Below are 22,778 nucleotides of genomic sequence, written 5' to 3' on the forward strand. Positions count from 1 at the left end.
ACCAAGGATGTAAAAGACCTATACAAAGAAAACTATAAAACTCTACTACAAGAAATTCAAAAGGACATACTTAAGTGGAAAAACATACCTTGCTCATGGATAGGAAGACTTAACATAGTAAAAATGTCTATTCTACCAAAAGCCATCCATACATATAATGCACTTCCAATCCAAATACCAATGTCATATTTTAAGGGGATAGAGAAACAAATCACTAATTTCATATGGAAGGGAAAGAACCCCCGGATAAGTAAAGCATTACTGAAAAAGAAGAAGAAAGTGGGAGGCCTCACTCTACCTGATTTCAGACCCTATTATACAGCCACAGTAGTCAAAACAGCCTGGTACTGGTACAACAACAGGCACATAGACCAAAGGAAGAGAATTAAGATCCCAGATATAAATCCATCCATGTATGAGCAGCTGATATTTGACAAAGGACCAGTGTCAGTCAACTGGGGAAAAGATAGCCTTTTTAACAAATGGTGCTGGCATAACTGGATATCCATTTGCAAAAGAATGAAACAGGACCCATACCTCACACCATGCACAAAAACTAACTCCAAGTGGATCAAAGACCTAAACATAAAGACTAAAACGATAAAGATCATGGAAGAAAAAATAGGGACAACCTTACGAGCCCTAATACAAGGCATAAACAGAATACAAAACATTACCAAAAATGACGAAGAGAAACCAGGTAACTGGGAGCTCCTAAAAATCAAACACCTATGCTCGTCTAAAGACTTCACCAAAAGAGTAAAAAGACCACCTACAGACTGGGAAAGAATATTCAGCTATGACATCTCAGACCAGCGCCTGATCTCTAAAATCTACATGATTCTGTCAAAACTCAACCACAAAAAGACAAACAACCCAATCAAGAAGTGGGCAAAGGATATGAACACACATTTCACTAAAGAAGATATTCAGGCAGCCATCAGACACATGAGAAAATGCTCCCAATCATTAGCCATTAGAGAAATGCAAATTAAAACTACGATGAGATTCCATCTCACACCAACTAGACTGGCATTAATCCAAAAAACACAAAATAATAAATGTTGGAGAGGCTGCGGAGAGATTGGAACTCTCATACACTGCTGGTGGGATTGTAAAACGGTACAACCACTTTGGAAATCCATCTGGCGTTATCTTCAACAGTTAGAAATAAAACTACCATACAACCTAGAAATCCCACTCCTCGGAATATACCCTAGAGATACAAGAGCCTTCACACAAACAGATGTATGCACACCCATGTTTATTGCAGCTCTGTTTACAATAGCAAAAAGCTGGAAGCAACCAAGGTGTCCATCAACGGATGAATGGGTAAATAAATTATGGTATATTCACACAATGGAATACTACACATCAATAAAGAACAGTGACGAATCTCTGAAACATTTCATAACATGGAGGAATCTGGAAGGCATTATGCTGAGCGAAATGAGTCAGAGGCCAAAGGACAAATATTGTATAAGACCTCTATTATAGGATCTTGAGAAATAGAAAAAACGGAGAAGAACACATACTTTTGTGGTTACAAAGGGGGAGGGAGGGAGGGAGGGAGAGGGTTTTTTATTGATCAATCAGTAGATAAGAACTGCTTTGGGTGAAGGGAAAGACAACACTCAATACAAGGAAGGTCAGTCTAATTGGACTGGACTAAAAGCAAAGAGGTTTCCGGGATAAAATGAAAGCTTCAAAGGTCAGCGGAGCAGGGGCTGGGGTCTGGGGAACATGGTTTGAGGGGACTTCTAAGTCAATGGGGAAAACAATTCTATTATGAAAACATTCTGCATCCCACTTTGAAATGTGGCGTCTGGGGTCCTAAAAGCCAACAAGCGGCCATCTAAGATACATCAATTGGTCTCAACCCACCTGGAGCAAAGGCAAAGGAAGAACACCAAGGTCACACGACAACTAAGAACCCAAGAGACAGAAAGGGCCACATGAACCAGAGACCTACATTATCCTGAGACCAGAAGAACTAGTTGGTGCCTGGCCACAATCGATGTCTGCCCTGTCAGGGAGCACAACAGACAACTCCTGAGGGAGCAGGAGACCAATGGGATACAGACCCCAAATTCTCATAAAAAGACCATACTTAATGGTATGACCGCGACTAGAGGAATCCCGGCGGCCATGGTCCCCAGACCTTCTGATGGCACAGGACAGGAACCATCCCCGAAGACAACTCATCAGGCATGAAAAGGACTGGTCAGCAGGGGGGAGAGAGATGATGATGAAGAGTGAGCTAATTAAATCAGGTGGACACTGGAGAGTGTGTTGGCAACTCTTGACTGGAGGGGGGGATGGGAAGATAGAGAAAGAGGGAAGATGGCAAAATTGGCACGAAACGAGAGACTGAAAGGGCTGACTCAATAGGGGGAGAGCAAGTGGGAGAAGGGAGTAAGATGTATGTAAATCTACATGTGACAGACTGATTGGAATGGTAAATGTTCACTTGAAGCTTAATAAAAATTAATTAAAAAAAAAAGAGTTGAAATTGACTTAAGGTTAAAACTTCTCCACTCTCTGAGCTCTTTTTTTTTTTTTTTTTTTCCTTTTTTTTTGGTATATGGTTCACCTTAAAGGAGATTTAAGATGCTTCAGGATGATGGGGTATTTTTTTTTCTTCCATATTTGAATCAAATTTTAGCTGCTTCTGCAAATAAAAAAAAATGTATCTTCAGTTCTGCATGTGGAATTTGCTTAGAAAAGTGACAAGCTTTTCCTAAGGCTTTTTTTTTTTTTTTTTTAAATCAATTTTAAAGGAATGTATTTCTGGTGCACACAATTTCCTCATTGTAGGTATACATGTGCTGCTCTGTACACAGACAATGGGATTATGTCTAAAATAATATAGACAGAAGAAACAAGTTTCTCTGAAGTTACTAAAGTTTCCGAGGGTTTTGATTTGGACTGTCAGGTACTGATCCTGGGGTCCAAGGCAGATGGGTAAAAACCTCCTTCAGTAAGGACTTCCCAAGGCTTTTTACTCCCATTCTTTTGGCCTGAGTTCTATCTAAGAATTTCCCTGAGTGTTATAACTTCCTTTTCTGACCCTCTGGCTCTTGGTGTCCTCTCCCGAGACCCTTCTACTCAGAGATCTCAGATCCACAAACTATCTTGTACATACTGTCTCTCTAGGTGTCCCTCATCAGCCTTCCTTGTTTCACCAGCTTTCCTTATCTCTTACTTCATCTCTTCAAATATTTCAAATGTCCCCAGAAAATTCAAGTCCAAGTAGAGGAGAGGTCTTCCTTTCACCTGAAAAATTAGGCTCTTTCTGTCTAAAAACAGGGGTGAGAGATCAGGAGTGAGAGGTCAGCCCTTCCAACACCCAAAAAGCGCTGCATATCCTGAAATGAAAATGCCTGGCACAGATGACACTTTCTCTCTCCATAGATCTTTTCAGGGGTTCTTCTTTATCTACATCCCAAAAATAGTTAATGTTAGTCAAAGATTGCACCTGAGCTGCCTTGTGTGTTAAATAAGAAAAGAACCAGAAATACATTTGAAGGAAATTCAATACTTCCTAGATTTGAGTTTGGAGGAGAAGCTTTGCATGGTGGGTTCCTACCAAGAAGGAAGGAAACTAGAGAAAGCAAGTGCCCATTCCATTACCTCTGAGTGCAAAGCAAACACTTCACCATTTCTCTTAATTGGCCATGTTCTTGCTTTCTTTTTGAACTGTGAACAGTCTAGATGTGAGGTGCCTTGACAATTTCAGGAGTCCACTCTGCATCACAGTAAAACCCAAGGCCACTAAGAGGAACCATGACACAAGAGAGGGCAGAGTATCTCAGACACCGCCTCAGACAAAAATGGGATGAATGCCACTGTTTCTCTCAGAAAGTGTGGAGAAAAAAAAGGGCACCTAATAAAGGCTGTTGTGAGAAAATTTGCTGTGGGAACGTTTGAGCCCTCTGCAAGTTTACTTTCTTGATTTGCCATGAAAGAAGAGACAAACTCTAGCTGGGTGGGATCTTCAGTCAGAACTACCTGGCTTTCTTAAAGCTTGTGTTACTGTGCTTTTTAAAAAAGAGGCTGTGATTGTCATTTGATTTACCAAATGTGGCAGCTTCGGAGGAGGTAGTGGGCAGCCTTTCACGCCCATATACCTACATCATCATCCCTCTCAGTGTGGCCAAGGTGGATAGGTAGGGATTGATCAGTCAACTTATTTTCCAGAGAAAGACAGCGTTAAGGTAGGAAAACCTTAGAATCATGGGACAAGGATAAATTGAGGAAAGGTAGGATAATACTAGACATCATTGGAAGCTATGGGAATCAGGGTTTTTCCTCAGAGTCAGGTTTGAAGGAAAGGTTGACAAAGAGAACACTGATACTCCATGGATGAGAATCCCTTTTGATCCTAATTATCTGTTAGGATTTTTAGGCAAAAATCACAGGAAAGGCTTTTCTCTCTTCCGGATTGTAGGACAAATTTCTTTTCTTCCTTTCCTTTCTGAGATCAATAAACTAGAACTCTGGTGAACATGCCTTTCAAATCGTGGATATAAACCTGTCACATCTTTTCCCTCCGCCACAGAAATCTCATTCTGGTAACAGATTTGCTGCTTTAATCTTGACCCTGTGAGCCTTTAACTTTCCTGAGTCCTTTCTATATGGTTAAATTATGCCCACTGGAAACGCTGGGTGTGTAATGATTAAGTGCTAGGGCTGCTAACCAAAGGGTCAGGAGTTCGAATCCACCAGGCACTCCTGGGAAACTGTGGGGCAATTCTACCCCGTCCTATAGGGTGGCTATGAGTACAAACCCACTCTATGGCAATGGATTTTTTTTTTTTTCATTAGTGGTTTTTGGAACACTGGTGGCCCCATTGGTTAAGTGTTTGGCTGCTGCCAAGAGGTGAGCAGCTCGAATCCACCAGCTGCTCCTTGGAAACCCTACAGGGTAGTTCTACTCTGTGGGGTTTGGCTCTGCTTTTTATACTGCGGCTTCATGCTTCTTCCAGAAAATGCTCAATTTTTGAAGACCATTTGGGATTCTTTCCTCACCTGGGAAGATCGGGAACCTTAGAGGAAAGCCAGCTCTTTCCAGGAAGAGAAACATCTTAGCTATCTAGTGCTGCTGTAACTGAAACACCACAAGTGGGTGGCTTTAAAGAACACAAAGTTATTGTCTCACAGTTTAGGAGGCTAGATGCCTGAATTCAGAGCACCAGCTCTAGGGGAAGGCTCTTTTTCTGTCTTCTCTAGGGGAAGATCCTTGTCTCAGCTTCTATACCTTCTGTGTTCCTCTTTCCTTGGTTCTTTGGTGATCCTCACATGTGCTTCTGTCTTCCCCCATTTGTGCTGGCTTGTCTATGTGTCTATGTTACTCTTTGTATCACTCAGAGGTGATTAGGTTTAGGACACACCCTACTCTAATGTGGTATCATTACCATAACCAAGAAAAGCCTATTCCCAAATGGGATTACATCCACAGGTATAGGGGTCAGGGTTCTAACACATATGGGGAGAGGGGTGGACATAATTTGATCTGTAACAAGAACTATGGTGGATTCTAACCTTAACCTACAAATGCATTTGTCTAGCCCCTAATGATACAAGCTCTGTGCCAGAGACCAGTGTTCTGCAGGGAAATGGCACCTAAAGCAGAAGCAGGTCCTATTGCTCTGGTCCTGCTCCAGGTATTATTAATCCACCCAGGGGATTTTACAGTCCTCATTTTCCATATGAAGGTATATGTGAAGGATTTCCACCTCAGGACTCATATACCAGCATTTATCCAACTAAGCCAACAAACCTTAAGTGAAAAAAATTCTCAGAACCTCCAGTACCCTTGATAGGCAAAAACCACTCTAATGACAGCGTTAGAAAACCTGGGCACAAGGATCCCAACAAGCTGGCTGGATGAAGGAAAGACTAAATAATATCTTCAAGGTAACAAATTTCCTTTCTCTTCCTTTGGAAGCTGAACATACCACCCTTGACTTCTACTCCCTTTATTTTCTTATTATTCCCCCACAGCAGGCATCTTCACCCAGCTTTTTATGTGTTTTTCTTATTGGTTCTTGTCTGTTTCTCCCCCCTACTACGAATTAGGATGTTGCTCTACAAGTGGGGAGCCCTAGTGGTGCAGTGGTTAATAGCTCAGGCTGCTAAGAGCACTTCAAATCCACCAGGCGCTGCTTAAAGACCCATTAAGACATAGTGTCGCTATGAGTGAAAATTGACTCGATGGCAGTAGATTTCTACATGGGTGGGATTTTCATGTTTTATTCACTCTTGAAATCCTCGCTCCCAGAACAGTCCCGACACAAGATATGTACTCCAGAAACATGTGTTGGCTGAATAAATGAATGACAGACTTTAAACTTCCTGCACCCTACATCTGCAGGTTGGGCACTATGAAAGCAGAAGTGGGAAGAGAAAGTTCTGTTTTCCTCATAAGATGGTTAGGAAGATGAAGGATAAAATATGGCTCGTAGTTTTTGGGAATATCGCTTTATCCCTCCATTTTATTCAAACCACTGGCAGCCTCAAAAGGTTACAAAATTCAGTGATTCTCAGCGAGTAATGGGGCCAGTATTTGACAGGATTTGTTTGGTGTTTTTACCTCGTTGGGAGCCCTGGTGGTCCAGTGGTTAAGAGTTTGGCTGCTGGCAGAAAGGTTGGTGTTTTGAATGCACCAGCGGCTCCTTGGAATCCCTACAGGCCAGTTCTACTCTGTTGCTCTGACAGTCGCTATGAGTAGTAATCAACTCCTCTGCAACGTTTTTTTTTTTTGTTTTTTATTGTTTTGTTTTTATTGTGTTGTGTTTTTCTGTTGACTGTGAAAAGAGGACAACATGCCCTTTCTGAGTCTTGAACTCAGGACCTTCGGATTATGAGACTGACATGCATGTTGCAGGTTTCACCAAGAGGGCACCACCCTGAGGAAGGTTCACTGAGGAACGGTGTTTTCCAATGTTAGTCTCAAAGAGATGCTGTTTGGTCAATTTCCAGTTTTCTTTAAATCATAATCATTGCTTTATAAAGTCACTCCATATAAACCAACGCTACCTTCAAGGATTCTACAACCAGGGGCATAGAGTCCGCACCAGGCCATAGGACTCCCTGTGGGCCGTGGGACCTGGGACAATTGTGTCTGCCTTTTACTCTGTTGTTTCAATGACCTGGATCTTACACCCCAGAGATCTCAACCGCCCTTTCACCTTCCAAGGTCTCCTTTGCTGAAATGAAACATAAGAGGTGCTCAGTTAGTATTAGCTGACTGACTGAGTGAATGAAAGAATAAATAGTTCCCAACCTTATCTCCAGCCCAAATTTCCTCCACTTGCACCTATGTGACTAGCTACATTCTCTTTTTAACATCCCCAGCTGAACTTATAATGCTATCTTCCTTTTTTTAATTTTATTATGCATCATTGATTCTACTAAGAGATTTACAATTATTTCATTTAGTCCAAGTGAATTTCAGAAACACAACTATGCATCATAATGTGCACTTAGCATTAAAGGGAGATTAGAGAGTGTCCATTATGGACTTGGGCAGTGGTCTGTCACTTAGTTCAGTCTCAAAGTCTCTGTAAAGTTACTAGAGATCAGAGCTACGTATTTGCAGCCCTGAAGTGCATCCTGGAGCTCAAAAAACTTTATGGGTTAGCCTTCATGAACTCTTCCTCCTCTTCAATCTCAGAGGTACTTCCTTGTTGCTTGGGGCTTCCCTTTTCAGTCCCCTAGCCAGGAAGCTGGGGCTTTCTTTCCTGGGTTCTGCCCCGCACTCAGGTCTGTGACTGCCTTTAGGGCCAAGCTGTAGGAAGAAAAAAGAAGAGTGAGAATTGGACACGCAACGCCCTCTTGGAATCACAGCTCCTCTAAACAGAAAACAAATTATAAATCGCTAGATCCATGTATTGCCAGTACCCGTAGGTAATAAACCCGAAGAAGCATGCACTTGGACAACTAATTTCAAACAGATCAATATTTTCTCGTTTTCAACAGGTCGAAGTCCAAAGTGCAAAATGTGGAGAATGTGGGCATCGATCCCACTACCTCTCACATGCTAAGCGAGCGCTCTACCACTTGAGCTAATTCCCCTTGCGCTTTAAGTGTATTATATTTTTTCAAGTATCAATATGTCGGTCCACACTCCAATAGCCACTATCTCGAGCAGTTCGTTACAAACACCAGGATTTTTAAGGTCGTTAAAGAGGAACCATACGGATCCCTGGCGGCGCAGTGGTTAAGCTCTCGGCCTCCAATAGAAAGGTTTGAACCCACCAGCTGCTCCGCGGGAAGACTATGTGACAGCCTGCTTCCGCAAACAGGTACAGCCTTGGAAATCTGTGGGGCCCTTCTACTCTGTCCTATTGGGTCTCCAAGAGTATAAGGCAACGGGGTTTGGTTTTTAGTAGAATTAATGCGGAATAAGGATTCAACCCGGGGCGGGCCAGCTCTGAGATGGCCTGGGGCAAGATCCTCCTGGGTGCTCAGCCCCCTGTGCCGCCAGGGACAAGAAGAGGTAAATCGGTAAAGGTCGCGGTGGCAAAGCTCGGGCGCCGCCAACATTTTACGTTTCTGATTTTCAAGAAGAGAAGAGAGGACGTCCCAACTAGAGAGGACCAACCCACAAAGTTCTGGCGATGGGGCACAGTTCTCCTAGGTTGACCATCTGACTCTCTGAAAGGCGTGATTGTCATTTGCTCCCCGCAGCTGTGGCCACCCAGGAGGAGGCAGCGGGGCATCCTCTCCCCGACTCCAGAAGGCAAACAGCACCAAGCATTTCTGCTGCGTTTTGAACCAAAGACCTTACACTTGTTAGGTTAGCGTGGTAACCGCTATTATCTGGAAACTACTGAATTTGTGAGTTTTCTTTTTCTAATTCCTGAGAGATTTGGGTTCAATTCCCATTAAGGTATGCCATGTAGAAATCATACATCCCCATCATATGAGAAAACAGCAAAAATCACCACAGTATTACAGAAAGGAGCCCTGGGGGTCATGAAGCAAGATGATATTCTTCTGAAGGAATCAAGTGTGGACCTTGAGGAATGCGGATAAGGAGGGAACACAGGGCTGAGAGAACATTTCTTTGTGAGAATACCCCTGTGTGTGTGTGTCCGTGTGTGTGTGTGTGTGTGTGTGTGTAGAATATTCTTTGAGGGAAGCAGTGATTGAAAAGCCTGGACACTTGGAGTTATGTTGGGATAATATTATGGAGTCTTGAGAATCTTTGAAGAATTCAAAGTAACATTTTAGGAAAAGGGTTTATATGTTAAAGAGGTTAGAAATAGTGAAACTGAAATCGGGAGAAAAGGAAAGAATTTCTAAAAGTATATATGGATTGAGTTTTACCTCTGTTGTCCTGAGATCAGCAGCTTGAGTCTTTCTGCATCTCCAGTACCCACTGCACTGCCTGTTCCAGAATGCATTCTCCACACATTGTAGAATGAATGGAAGGATAGACGAATGAGGAGCAAGAGGAAGATTTTAGAGAGGTTGTACGGGAAGACTCTACAGTATTTGTCAAGACATTGGCTAAAGAGATTTGAGGGAGAAGGAGTTAAGAGTGCTTAGCAGTGTTGTACGGGGGTGGCAGAAACAGAACAGACTCTGGGCTCCTATCTGATAAAAGGAAGACTAAATCTACACCTTTATCAGTATTTGTTAAATGAAGGAATGCATGAGTGAGCTGATGTGGAGAAAAACAGGTGCTGAAACTCTGTACTAGGGTAAAGGAAAGGCACACGTTTGTTTTTTTTTTTTTTAATTTAATAGATCTTATTTTTGGAGGAGTTTTAAGTTTGCAGAAAAATAACTGGAAACTTACAAAGGCTTTCCATATACTCCCTGTTGACCACCAGTTTCTCCTATTATTTACATTTTGTATTAGTGTGGGACAGTTGTTACAACTGATGAACCAATACTGAGACATTATTATGAACTAAGGTCCATAGTTTACATTAGGGTTCAGTCTGTGTTGTGCGGCTCTGTGGGTTTTGATAAAGGCATAATGTCATGTGTCCACTATTACAGTATTATACAGAACGGTTTTATTGCCCTAAAAGTTCTCTGGGCTCCACCTTTTCATCACTCCGTCTCTCCCCCTAAACCCATGGCAGCCACAGGTTTTTGTTTTTTTCTCTACAGTTTTACTTTTCTAGAATGTAGTATAGTTGGAAGCACACTATAAGTAGTTTTTTTTTTTTTTTTAGACTGGCTTAATTACCTTTGTCATATGCAGTTAAGTTTCCTTCATGACTTTTCATGACTTGATAGCTCATTTCTTTGGGTCATTGAATAATACTCTATAGTATAGATTCACCACAATTTGTTTATCCACTCACCTACTGAAGGGAATCTTAGTTACTTCCAATTTTTGTACATTATGAATAACCCTTCTGTAAACATCCACGGGCAGGTTTTTGTGTGAACATAATTTTTCAACTCATGTAGGTATATACCTAGGAGTACAATTGATGGATCTGAGCTTCTTATAAAAAAAAAACAGGTTTCCATTTCTGGTTTTGCTCCTTACAATTATGTGACCTAAAGAAAATGATTTAGCTGCTCTGAGCACATGGTGGTGAAAAAGTCTTAAGGCTGGGAAGTTCCTGGCAGACCTGGATGGCCTGGAAAGTGAAGTAGGACTGTGGCACTTAGGGCTTTGAATTTAAAAACAGAACAACAGGAAATATCTAGGTGGAATGGCAGTGCATGCACATTGCCTGAGAGAGGTAGGACACGTAGGCCAGCTACTATAGATTGAAGTGTGTCTTCCCAAAATACGTGTTATAATCCTAGAACCTCTATGCTTGTGCTCATAATCCTACTTGAGAATGGGTCATCTTTTTTAGTTAATAAGACAGAATTGAAGCCCTGGTGGTGCAGTGGTTAAGACCTACAGTGGTTAAGACCTACAGGCTGCTAACTAAAAGGTGGGCAGTTCGAATCCAACAGCAGCTCCTTGGAAACACTATGGGACGTTTCTACTCTGTCCTATTGGGTTGTATAAGGTGTGTTTATAAATCGATCTCTTTTGAGATATAAAAGAAATCTCTTTTGAGATATAAAAGAAATTAAACAAGCAAGTGAAAAAAGCAGAGATGGGAAGAGAGGCATCAAGCCATGTGAAGATTGCCCAGTAGCAGAACCTCAGAAGAGAGGAGGATCTTCCTTCAGACCAACAGAGACAGAACACCTTACAATAGAGCCAGTGCTCTGAATATAGGCTTCTAACCTCATAAACTGTGAGAAAATAAATTTCTGTTTGTTAAAACCATCTACTTGTGGTGCTTCTGTTAGAGCGGCAGTAGGTAACTAATACGCAGGGCTTCTCTCCACTTTCCACTTTCCTTTCCTTTTCTTGTATTAGAGATCTCTTCTCTCCAGATGACAACAGAGCTTCTCGCTTGTGACCCAAATGACCACAGAGCTTCTCACTTGTGACAGCAGGTTAAAATCTTGGTAACAATTGGTATTAGGTCTTTTTGTTTTTCTTCTTCATGGACACATACAGAATGGAGCTGACAATGACTGTGATGGTTAAGATTGTGTGTCAACTTGGCTGAGGCATGACTCTCAGTGTTTTGGCAGTTATATAATGTTGTGATTACTTTCCTGTTGAAATTTGATATGTGATCACCCCCATGATGGAATCTGCTGAGTGGTACCTGCGGGGATGCAGCCTGTGGTTGCTTACCGCCCCCACAGCCTTCCTCTCTTCCCCTTCCACCGCCTCCTTCCTTCCTGCTAGCCTTGCAAAGGTTATTGGCTTATTCTGGATCCAGCAGCTGTCTCTCGTTTGACCGTCTGGTCTTGGAACTTGAGCTAGCAACTTACCTGTTCATCTTGGAATTCACTGATCTTCACAGCCTGAGAGCAAGAGTCTTGCTCCCTGACTTGCCTATCTTGGGTTCGCCAGCCCTTGCAGTTAAGTGACTCAGGAGAAATCTTGTGGTCTTGCCTGCTGACCTTGAGGATTCCTGGACCTTCACAACCTGTTAGCAGGATCCCTGCTCTCCAACTTGCTCATCTTGGTTTCACCAGCTTCCGCGGTTCTGTGAATTGGGAAAGGACTCTGTCCTGATCCAAGGACTTGGGACATTCCAACCCCTAGAGTCTCATGAGCTGTTTCCTTAATATAAATCTCTCTGTATATATTTATACACATTACTGGTTTTGCTTCTCTAGAGAACCCACCCTAATACAATGGCTTGACCAACACTCCAAGTCAAGGGCTGTAAAAAGTGGAGAAAACCAGGAAGAAGCAGTGAGGAAGGAGCCCAGAACAGACTGGGATCCTTACAAAGGGAGAAAGTCACCAGGATGTGCTGGACATTTTGCATGGAGGATGAGTGGTACATCTCAGGAGGTGGGAGCCTGAACATCACCGCTATTCTCAGCACTGAGAAAAGATAAATTCAATGGTGAGAGAAGGAATCCCTGCTAATTCAGACTGAGATTTATGTGGAGATTTAGTCTGGCAAATAAGGAAGACCAAAGCCTGGCAGGTAAAGTGACCCGATGCAGGAGAGAATGCTCAGGGCAGCACTTGAAAAAGGATTTTAGAAAACTAAAGAGTGAGAGGAAGTAAGGTTCTGACAGAATGAAATTCATACTGAAAAGTCTGGCAGGCAGAGTGTTAATTAACTGTGGCTGTAAACGTCCGCTCAGATCTCACCATTGCAGTCTGTCTCTTCCTACAGTAATGAGAGTCCAGGGCAAAATCCTCCAGGTTGTTGTTTTCCAGGGAGTTGATTCTGACTCCTAGCAACCCTATATGACAGAGTAGAGCTGCTGCATAGGGTTTCCTATGCTGTAATGTTTATGAGAGCAGATAGCCACGTCTTTTTTGTGGTGAGTTAAACTGTCAAACGTTCTGTTAACAGTCCAATACTTAACCATTCACCACTACCAAAACAAAAACGAATCCAAAACCCACTGCCATCAAGTTGATTCTGACTCGTAGTGACCCTTTAAGACAGAGTAGAACTGCTCAATAGAGTTTCTAAGGAGTGGCTGGTGGCTTGGAATTGCCTCCTTTTTAACTGCCTAACTCTCAACCACTGAGCAATCAAGGCTTCAAAAAGAAACTGCCTGATGGTGATAGGCCACAACCTTGGCCCCTACGGGTATCAAACCAGGGACCTTGGCATTATTAGCACTACATTCTAATCAATTGAGCTAACCAGCCAGCTGAAGCCAAGGTGTTCTACATGATTAGGCTCTATCAGCAAGGGCCCTATGGAAATGGGATGGACCCTCAGGAACTAAAACCCAGTAGGACTCTGATGTAGAGTTTCAAAGACTGACAAAAAGAAAATTCTTCTATTTGGGTGTGCTGTGGAGATGGGTTCTTCCCTTAACTCCTCCTCTGCCTGCCAACGGAGGCTCTGGCACCAGATGTCAGCCTCCAAACTCTTCTACTTTTGCTTCAGACTTGACACAGTGACTCATCTCTCAGACTACAACTCAACTGTCACTTCCTCAGAGGATTGTTCCCTGACCTCACCAGCTAAACCAATGCCCTCCCTCTCTTCTCTTACTCTCCATCAAGTTTATAAGATCCTGTATGGGAACATAAGTTATTGTTTCTCCCCCACAGTAAAAGTTTCTTAAAATGTTCATAGTCTAGATCCTCCCAGTTTATCCCCAGTGGCTAGGGTTATGATGATGTTCTTTGCGGCTACTGCCTGTTCAGAAATAGGTGACATGGAGGGGAAACACTTTCCTCTGTTGTGTTCCTTTATGGAGTAAATTCAGGAAGAAATCATTAGTATCCTAAGGGAAGGTGGCAAGCTGCAAGGCCTTCTGCTGTTCTGGAATGGACAAGATGACTTGCCACAACTGGAAGCAAGATTAATCCACTCAAGAAATTATTCTGGAGTTCATTTTCAGCTGGGAAGTCAGGATTAGGTGCTTTTGAGCTCTTACTGGTTTGATAAAAAGGCAATCATCATAACTAATATGTAAGAAAGAGACATAATCAACTATTTACAGTGGCATTCCATGATTGTATAGTGCTTATTACTCTGTGTTGCTGTAGCATCCACATTTTGAATTCGAGTTATGTCGCTCTAGAAATTTGTGTTCTCCCACCCTTCCCTCCTTGGACACTGATTCTCAGGTTTAATGGGAAGCTAGCCTTGTTCCATTCAGAAGAGATATAAAGAAAACCTTTTTCTTTTCCTTTTTCTGGGTACCTACTGTGAATCCAGAAAAGAAGAGGAAAGAAGGGATGAGTGTCCTCAATCCTTTTTCTCTCAGTTTTCTTCCCCCTTCTGTTTCCACCTCCGCTCAAGACAATGTCCACAATTACATTTTAAGGATAAGCAGACATTCAGCTGCCTTACTGAAGGGTGTGTCAGGGGTGTGCAAGGTCTTAAGAAAAACAAAACAGTAAGTAATGAAGGTGAATTAGCAATGGCTTCGTTTGTCCAGAGGGTGCATGGGATAATTTCCAAGAGTGAAGCTGAAAAGCAAACCAGCTGTTCTCATGAAGGACTGTGGGTGCCCAGGTGCCACGGAATCAAATAAAGCAGGAAATAGGAATAGAGACAGGCCAGGCAGTACGCTGCATTTTAGCTGAGGTGATAAACTGGACCTTTTGATTAGCAGCCCAGAGCTTCAACCACTGCGCCACCAGGGCTCCTACAGGACACATCAATCCAAGAAACCAACCCGTTGCCATTCAGTCCATTCTGACTCATAGTGACACTATAGGACAGGGAAGAACTGCCCCATAAAGTTTCCAAGAGCAGCTGGTGGATTAGAACTGCTGACCTTGTGGTTAGCATCCTGAGCCCTTAACCACTGCACCACCGGGCCCACTACAGGACACCCAGGGGCCATTAACAGTGATTGTCAGTGGTGGGGCAAACAAAGGCGGTGATGAAGAGTGAAAACTGTATGTCTGTCTTTCCCGCCAAGGAGTGTACCACCTCTTCCAAAATTTCAAAAAAGTTTGAGTTTCATAATCCTACACGACCACCAGAGGGCCTGTTGAATTCCTTAAAACACCGCTGGGCTTCGAGGAGGAGGGGCAGGTCCAAGGACCCACCCCGGCTCCCCAGGGCCACTTTTCCCTCTTTTCCGAAGTCACCCGGATTCTGTCCGCCGCCTCCCGCATCTTTCAGCGACGCGCTCGGTTCACCAGGATAGAAAAACCCGGCCATTCACTGAGCCAGGACTCTGGCCCTGCATCTCTGCTGTGTGCGGCCCTGAACCTGAGCAACACAAGGCTCCTTCCCTCGGGAGGAGGAGCGCTTCGGGCAGCGACCTCTGGCAAGTCACCCCCGTTCAGAGCGAGGGGACACGCTGTGGAAGTCAGGGCAGCGGAGAATTGAGGTTCTGTGGATGCAAGCGCGGAAACTCTTTGTAAACTTTGTGCTGCTGACTCCTCCTGGTAAATCCCCTCTACTCACCCACCATCACCACCAGGAGTCACTTGGTTGAAACGCGATCAAGATTGTCTCCGTCCTCCAATGAAGGACTCACCGCTCACCAGCTGCTTCTCTTTGCTCAAGGTCATTTTTACGTTGATGGTTCCAATCCCCTGGCGCTCGGAGGGAGAAAGATGTGGCAATCTGCTTCCTAAAGTTCACAGCCTTGGAAACCCTATAGGAGAGTTCCACTCTGTCCTATAGGTTCGCTTAGTCTGAATTGACTCCATGGCAACGGGTGGTGCTCTCTGCCCCCCTGGTTTTTGCTTCTTTCTTTTGTTACGTAGCTGTAGCTCTTTTGGGGGTGAACTTTTACAGCTGAACTTTAAAGGAAACGAAACAGGATTCGCGGAAGATTCTGTGTTAAATCTCAGGAAAGAGAGGTGAAACAAAGAACGAAGAGTTCACAAAACGGGAGACTCTTTCATGCAAAATGGGCTGGTAAAGAAGGTACTGTTTTGTGGATTTGTGCTAGATTCAAATTTTGTTCCTGTAAATCTTATTTAGCCTCCCTTGCTTCTCTCTAACCTGTCTCTCCAAGTTTGTGGTGATAGAACCAGATTCTTATTTCGTTCCTTGTAAATCCTTACCAGCCTCCCTTGCAGCTCCTGACACTTCTCTCTCAGGAGTGATAATAACAGAAAGTCCCATCGACGGCACTGGGTTTAGTCATTAAAAACCGGTTTCCGAATTTTTAAAAAAATAACGTGTCTCGTAAATAACAGGGCAGAACACCCACTTTCCCCGGAAAACAAGAAAGTAAAATCTCAAAGCGGCAAGGAGTAGAACCTGGAATCTTCTAATCTTTAGGAAGATGCCTTATCCGTTCATCCGCGGCTTTGAAAGGTAATACCTTTGGCAGCATTGTTAATTAACTTTTGAGTTTTCCACTTTTATACCAACTACTTCTGGCTGTTACTGATATCCACTTGGCCTCCCACCGTCTGCTCCCAAGCTTCCTAGTGATTCTAACTCACAGCGACTCTACAGGAAAGATTAGAACTGCCACTTTATATGGGGTTTCCTCCACTGTGATCTCCAGGAGCAAATCCTGAGGTCTTTTTCCAGGAGCCGCTGGAGGGTTCGAACCAAACCTCTGACCTTTGCTTTGATTTGCACTCAGGACAGTTAAGCACCTGAGTGCAAAAAAAAATGCTCTCGATCATTAGCCATTAGTGAAATGCAAATTAAAACTACGATGAGATTCCATCTCACACCAACAAGGCTGGCATTAATCCAAAAAACACAAAATAATAAATGTTGGAGAGGCTGCCGAGAGATTGGAACTCTGATACACTGCTGGTGGGAATGTAAAATGGTACAACCACTTTGGAAATCTATTTGGCGTTATCTTAAACAGTTAGAAACAGAACTACCATACAACCCAGAAATCCCACTCCTCGGAATATACCCTAGAGATACAAGAGCCTTCACACAAACAGATGTATGCACACCCATGTTTATTGCAGCTCTGTTTACAGTAGCAAAAAGCTGGAAGCAACCAAGGTGTCCATCAACGGATGAATGGGTAAATAAATTGTGGTATATTCACACAATGGAATACTCCGCATCGATAAAGAACAGTGACGAATCTGTGAAACATTTCATAACATGGAGGAACGTGGAAGGCATTATGCTGAGCGAAATGAGTCAGAGGCAAAAGGACAAATATTGCATAAAGACCACTATTATAAGATCTTGAGAAATAGTAAAAACTGAGAAGAACACATACTTTTGTGGTTACGAAGGGGGAGGGAGGGAGGGAGGGAGAGGGTTTTTTATTGATTAATCGGTAGATAAGAACTGCTTTGGGTGAAGGGAAAGACAACACTCAATACATGGAAGGTCAGCTCAATTGGACTGGACCAAAAGCAAAGAAGTTTCCGGGATAAAATGAATGCTTCAAAGGTCAGCGGAGCAGGGGCTGGGGTCTGGGGAACATGGTTTGAGGGGACTTCTAAGTCAATTGGCAAAATAATTCTATTATGAAAACATTCTGCATCCCACTTTGAAATGTGGCATCTGGGGTCTTAAATGCTAACAAGCGGCCATCTAAGATGCATCAATTGGTCTCAACCCACCTGGAGCAAAGGAAAATGAAGAACACCAAGGTCACACGACAACTAAGAACCCAAGAGACAGAAAGGGCCACATGAACCAGAGACCTACATCATCCTGAGACCAGAAGAACTAGTTGGTGCCCGGCCACAATCGATGACTGCCCTGACAGGGAGCACAACAGAGAACTCCTGAGGGAACAGGAGATCAGTGGGATGCAGACCCCAAATTCTCATAAAAAGACCATGCTTAATGGTCTGACTGAGACTAGAGGAATCCCGGCGGCCATGGTCCCCAGACCTTCTGTTGGCACAGGACAGGAACCATCCCCGAAGACAACTCATCAGACATGAAAGAGACTGGTCAGCGGGTGGGAGAGAGATGCTGATGAAGAGTGAGCTAATTATATCAGGTGGACACTTGAGATTGTGTTGGCAACTCTTGTCTGGAGGGGGGATGGGAGGATAGAGAGAGAGGGAAGCTGGCAAAATTGTCACGAAAGGAGAGACTGAAAGGGCTGACTCAATAGGGGGAGAGCAAGTGGGAGTACGGAGTAAGATGTATGTAAACTTATATGTGACAGACTGATTGGATTTGTAAACGTTCACTTGAAGCTTAATAAAAGTTAATTAAAAAAAAACTCAATCAAAAATTAAAAATCTAAAAAAAAAAAAAACTGTGAGAGAAGGTAAAAATTCGTGACCTACCTTTGAGCCTCATTAATTCAATTTTCTTCTGACCTCAGGTCCTTAGCCTCATGGTGAGAGCCCTGGAAACAGCAGATAATGGAGGAAGATTTTAGGTTCATCTATCCTAGAGTGGGAAACAAAACAAAACAATGTGAACAAATGGAAAAACTGAAAGGCTCACAAACTGAATGAGCTACCAATTCTTTCTCCAGGATTGGCTGTTTTCCCTCTTGTATTCTCAGGGCCGGGGGCACACATCTCAATTGTAGCATTTATCACCCTGTGCTGTAAACTGCTTACTCCGTTGTCTTCCCCACTAGATTTTACATTCCTTGAAGGCAGCACCTTCAGTGTTTACCATAACTAATTTTACATAATACTTCTATGTGTGTGAGTGGAGAATTGAGTAAGAAAAATGCCTCAGGCATCAGGAAAAGGGTCTAATTTTTGGTCTAGATGGATTATCACAGGCCTGAGATCCCATGCTATTCCAGTTTACAGGTTTAAAGGGAAAAGCAGTGAACTTCTATATACAATAAACCTGAAAACCATACCCATTACTGCTGAGTTGATTCCAACTCATAAGGAACCTGCAGGAAAGGGCAGAGCTGCCCCATGGTGACCCCATAGGACAAGGTAGAACTCCCTCATAGGGTTTCCAATGCTGTAAATCTGTAGGAAAGCAGACTGCCACATCTTTCTGCAATGGACTTGCTGGTGTGTTTGAACCACCAACCTTTGGGTTTTTCACCACCAAGGCTCCTTCCATGAAAAGTCAAAACCAAAAATCAAACCCATTGTCATCAGGTTGATTCCAACTCATATTGACTCCATAAGACATAATTGAACTGCCCCATAGCAGTTCCAAGGAACACCTGGTGGATTCTAAGTGCCAACTTTTTGATTAGTAGCTGTAGCACAAAGTAACTCTTAATCACTACGCCATCAAGGTTTCCTCTGTATACGGTAGAAATATGCTAACTTCATGAATATAACTTTGAGGTGTGGCTGTATAAACTTCCAGGGGCTGGATTGAGTTGGATACTGGAAGGTATCCAGTAAGCCTAGAGGTAGTAACAGTGGGACTACAGGGTTAGGCTAGAGTTTGTGGCTGACAGGTACCCCCGCCAAGTAAAGAGAATACCTGGCCTGCTAGTATGAAAGAAAAAGCTTAGTGAGCCAAGGGCACAACAGACTCACATTTTTCATATTATTTACATGGATGGATGGGATTTTTTTTCACAATGTCAGTAATCAGAACGATTTAGAACAAAATGAACATAAAATGTACTTATCTGAAAAATCTAGCCCAAAGACCTCTCCCCAGTAATAGGAAACTTTTAACAACAGCTCTACAACAATTAAAACAACACTCAACTGGGTTAAACAAAGTGGATTTATTATCACACATAACAATAAATACAGAGGATAAGGAGGCTACATGGCTGATTAGTTCAGCAGCTCCATGATCCCATCAGGACCCAGGTTCTTTGACTCTTTTCACCCTGCCATCCTCAACATATGAGTCTCTGAACTCCAAGTGGTCTCCCCCGCCCAGTACTTCAAACATTCACAATTTCAGACAAAGTCTAGAAGGAAAACAAAGAAACCTATGTGTTTCATAAATTAAGGACAATCTCTTCTATATGCTTCCTAGTCTCATTAGCTAAGTTTTTATCACATACTCTTGCCTAAACTTTACTGCCATGAAGAAGGGAACCACTATGATTAACTAGATAGATCACAATTTAGGCTCTAGAACTGAGAATGGGATCCACCACCTTTTAACCACAGGGCAGAATAGAGGTGGCTCTGTGAAGAAAATCAATTTTCTGTCAGCAACGGGGCCTGGCGGGTGCTGTTAGTGGCTGACTGTGGTGTAGGCAAGCAGTACTGGCTGCTATGGCATATTCCATCTCCACATTGGAAATAAAATGTTTTTCATTTTAATTTTTTTTAAAGAATTTTGAGACTTCCATTAAATAACCCATAGGAGGCTACGAGCAGATTTCGAGATCTAAGCATCATAGAAATAATTTGATCTAGAGCTTTTATTCAGTACTGATGATGAGAAAAATGGCATTAATTCTATGTGCTGACATATTGACATGAACCAAGACTGTGTAAGTTTGGCTATTAGTAATACAGTCAAGGAGCAGAGTGGCGCAGCGGGAGCGTGCTGGGCCCATAACCCAGAGGTCGATGGATCGAAACCATCCTCTGCTATTTTAGTGGAGCCCTGGTACCAAGTGGCTTAAGACCTTGGCTGCTAAACAAAAGGTTGGGTGTTCTAATCCACCAGCTGCTCCTTGGAAACTCTAGGGGGCAGTTGTACTCTGGTCTATAGGGTCACTATGAGTTGGAATGGACTTGATAAAAAAAAAAATCGGTTATTAATAATAAGTTACCATACTTCTCAAAATAGTATGACTGCATGGTAAAACGACATTGTAACTTCTGAAACAGAAGTGCTGGAGACTAACCTGTGCATGGTGGTGTGGATATCTGAAGCTCAACCTGAAATATTTGCCTCAATCTGCTCTGTAAGACAGGCCAGTAATCTTAAATTCCTAATTCTGAAAATTAGTCATTTCTGCACTCAAATTTGTCTATAAAAGATCTCTCATTGGTTTCTAGGCTTATATTTGCAGATTCTTTAATAACCACAATTTGTTCATGTGCAATATAACCATAATTTTATGTCTCAGCTTTAACTCTACGTTCCTATCATTGTTCATGCAGAAGTAACTTGACAGGAAGAGAAAGTGCAGGCTTTGGGACAGAACCAGGTTAAAATCTTAACCCTGCCTTTGTTAGCTACGTGAATTTGGACAAACCGCTATTCAGTCACTCCACTGAGACCTGATGATCCTACTTCCTTTGCAGGGTCGTGAGGATTAAATGAGGTAATGCAGGTAAAGCAACTGGCAGATAATTAGGCTGTCAGTAAACGGTAGTCTTCGTTGATAACGGTGTTCAGCTCCTTCCCAACCTTCTAAAGGTTAACTTTAATAACTCAAAAACATTTATTAAGTATCCCTTTACCAAGCACAATATGATACCCTGTGGACTCAAATCTCACTGAGATACCGGTAAGGAACTAATGTCTGGTAAATGAGATAAATATAAACCGACAGGTCACAATAACAGAGAAATGTTAACCCAGAAATAAAATGCACTAGACCACAGAAACAGAGCAAGTCACTCTGGAGGGGAAGTCAGAAGAAGTTCTGTATGACATCACGGTTGACCTGAATCTTGAGAGCCCACCCTCCCCCTGCTGCCCCCCAACCCCCTCCTCCAACCCCTCCCCCAAAAAACCCTGTTGGTGTTGTATCTATTCAGACTCATGGAAACCACATGTGTTACAGAGTAGAACTGCTCCGTAGGGTTTTCTTAGAAGTAATATTTACAGAAACAGATCGCCAAGGCTTCTCTTTTGTAGCAGTTGCTGGGTGATTCGGAAACACCAACCTTTCATTTGAGCTGAATCTTGAAGAGAAAACAAAGTTGACCTTGTAAAAAAGAGAATAAATGGCCAGGGGTTCAGGATGTGGAAAGGCATATATCAATTATATGAGATTACATTACTATCAGTGTTGTCCCTTGAATAAACCATATTCCAATTTCTCCTATTTTTTTCCCTAACATAACTAGAGAAAGCCTTACATGGTTTTCATTTGGCTTGTCTACCACTCTCCTGCCGTCTTAGTTGCACATTATGTGTGATGGACATCTCTGGCACCCTCATTACTGACAAGCAGTGATCACATTTTCCAGAAACAAGGGCTTTTTCTACCTGGATCTTTTATGTTGATTGCTTTTTCCTCCAAATTATTATCATTTTTTCCTGGGATAGCCTCGATTTCCCTCCAGCGTTGGGGTCCTTGTGGGGCTGGGCAGACCATGTTCCCTGAGACCCCGCACCTGCTGGTGTTCCCCTACCCCATCCAGGAGGCCCTGGAACTTTTTACAAACCTTTCTCTGTCTCCACCCCCTCAGAAAGGGGCCTGAGAGGGTTCAGCTTCTGCCCCCCAGATGCAGGTCAGGTGGTCCAGGGCCTGATGCTCCTGGCCCAGGAGGGGTTTGGGTCTGCGCTCCACCCCTTAAGGTCCAGGCTGAGGGTAGCCGCGGGGACACGGATATGGATATCAGAACTCGGAACTGCTCTCGATGTCCCTACTCCTACTCCCTTCTGTCCACCAGGTAAGAGCTGGGCTGCGGGGTTGATTCCAGCATCTGAACCTGCACTCACCAGCCCGTCCCACTAGGTGTCACTTCCTCTTTGGGGAAATGTGGGCATCACACTTGATCCACCCTCCTAGAATTCCAGGCAGGACTGGCTTAAGGGGCTGCAGGGACCCCTGGCTGTCTGTTGATTGTTTTTCTTTTCTTTTTTTTTTTTTTGATTGTGGTGAAAATTTATACCAGAGAACATACACAGACTCAGTCATTTCTAAATGTATAATTCAGTGATGTTGATTATGTTCTTCAAGTTGTGTAACTATTTTCACTATCCTTTTCTGAAATATCCCATCACCATTAACATGAACTGAGTGCCCCCTAAGCAAAAACTCCCTACTTCCCCTTCTCTCCCATCCTTGGT

At 43.1% G+C, this 22,778-nt stretch overlaps 2 non-coding genes across 2 annotated transcripts; one reads left to right on the forward strand and one right to left on the reverse strand.

Annotated features, from left to right (window-relative positions):
- Positions 1 to 8,006: 8,006 nt before the first annotated feature.
- Positions 8,007 to 8,079, reverse strand: TRNAA-AGC (transfer RNA alanine (anticodon AGC)). Its single transcript has one exon. It is a non-coding gene; the product is annotated as a tRNA-Ala (tRNA).
- Positions 8,080 to 20,326: 12,247 nt separating this feature from the next.
- Positions 20,327 to 20,398, forward strand: TRNAM-CAU (transfer RNA methionine (anticodon CAU)). Its single transcript has one exon. It is a non-coding gene; the product is annotated as a tRNA-Met (tRNA).
- The last annotated feature ends 2,380 nt before the right edge of the window (positions 20,399 to 22,778 follow it).

Source organism: Elephas maximus, chromosome 1 (assembly GCF_024166365.1).
Source record: "Elephas maximus indicus isolate mEleMax1 chromosome 1, mEleMax1 primary haplotype, whole genome shotgun sequence".
In the NCBI taxonomy this organism is placed as follows: domain Eukaryota; kingdom Metazoa; phylum Chordata; class Mammalia; order Proboscidea; family Elephantidae; genus Elephas; species Elephas maximus.